A 510-nucleotide genomic window follows, 5' to 3' on the forward strand; every position below is an offset into this window, starting at 1 on the left:
ACCAGTGGCTCAATGTGCGCATGCGCGTGTCAAGGAGCAGGGTCAAAATGCTAACCCTCATGAACTGCTGATGTTGACTTCAGTATGTGGATACATATACACTACTGGTCAAAAGCTGGTAATAATAATAATTGAAAGAAGTTTCTTATGCTCACCAAGGCTACATATATGCTTAATCAAAAATACAGTAAAAACAGTAATATTTTAACAATTTTAAACGTTTACTTTTGTAATATATTAAAAAATGTAATTTATTCCTGTGATGCAAAGCTGAATATTGAGCAGCCAGTCTTCAGTGTCACATGATCCTCCAGAAATCATTCTAATATGCTAATATCAGATTATAATATCTAATGTGATTTGGTGCTCAAGAAACATTTCGTATTATTATCAATGTAGAAAACTGCTTAATATTTTGGTAGAAACTGCGATACTTTATTTTTCAAGATTCTTTGATGAACAGATAGGCCTAGTTTAAATAACTGTCATATTACATTTATACATTTATAT

This window comes from Onychostoma macrolepis, chromosome 08, assembly GCF_012432095.1.
Source record: "Onychostoma macrolepis isolate SWU-2019 chromosome 08, ASM1243209v1, whole genome shotgun sequence".
In the NCBI taxonomy this organism is placed as follows: domain Eukaryota; kingdom Metazoa; phylum Chordata; class Actinopteri; order Cypriniformes; family Cyprinidae; genus Onychostoma; species Onychostoma macrolepis.